This window comes from Sinocyclocheilus anshuiensis, unplaced genomic scaffold (assembly GCF_001515605.1).
Source record: "Sinocyclocheilus anshuiensis isolate Anshui unplaced genomic scaffold, SAMN03320099.WGS_v1.1 scaffold234, whole genome shotgun sequence".
NCBI lineage: Eukaryota > Metazoa > Chordata > Actinopteri > Cypriniformes > Cyprinidae > Sinocyclocheilus > Sinocyclocheilus anshuiensis.
Genome location: NW_015544165.1, coordinates 1,115,926 through 1,116,654, shown reverse-complemented (window position 1 = coordinate 1,116,654; position 729 = coordinate 1,115,926). Strand labels below are relative to the sequence as shown.

The 729-nt window shown below is 32.9% G+C and overlaps 1 pseudogene; it reads left to right on the top strand.

The window, feature by feature from the left end:
- Positions 1 to 467, top strand: part of LOC107695727 (mannan-binding lectin serine protease 2-like) — a 7,765-nt pseudogene extending 7,298 nt beyond the window's left edge.
- The last annotated feature ends 262 nt before the right edge of the window (positions 468 to 729 follow it).

Below are 729 nucleotides of genomic sequence, written 5' to 3'. Positions count from 1 at the left end.
ACTGAAATAAATGAACTTTTCCATGACATTCTAATTTATTGAGATGCACCTGTAAACAGACCTGCGTTATATTCCAATAATCTCCAGTACGCACTTTTACCCGTCACTGATTTTGAGGACTGTAAGGCTAAATATGACTCCACAGTGACAGCTAAAGGGAAACTAGTAGTGACAGAGAACATGATATGTGCTGGAATTGCTGATGGAGGAAAGGATTCCTGGCAGGGGGACAGTGGAGGGCCCTATGCGTTTTTTGACACAGAGTAAAAGTTGGTTCATAGGAGGTTTTGTGTCATGGGGTCACGGCTGCGCCCAGCCTGGGTATTATGGGGTTTATACTAAAGTGAGCAATTATCTTTCATGGATTGAAGAAATCATGTCCGAAACCAGCTGAACAGTTTTGAAGCGTTTGACTTTGATTTGATATGAATTTATTATTGACCAAATTATCTTTAATTACTTTTACATAACAGCTTTGCATATGACATCTCAGTCAGACTATTGTTGTTTTATTAATCTTCTTTTTTTTTGTGCAGCATTTTGGTTGGCCCCATTTTTGAATGTACTATATAAATAAACAAAACTAGAGGCACACAATTTTGAATAGTTGAAATGTGTATATATATATATATATATATATATGGGTTATATATTTTTATAAAAAAAAAATATATAGTTAATAAATAAACACAAAAAAAAAAAAAATATATATATACAGTATATATAAAA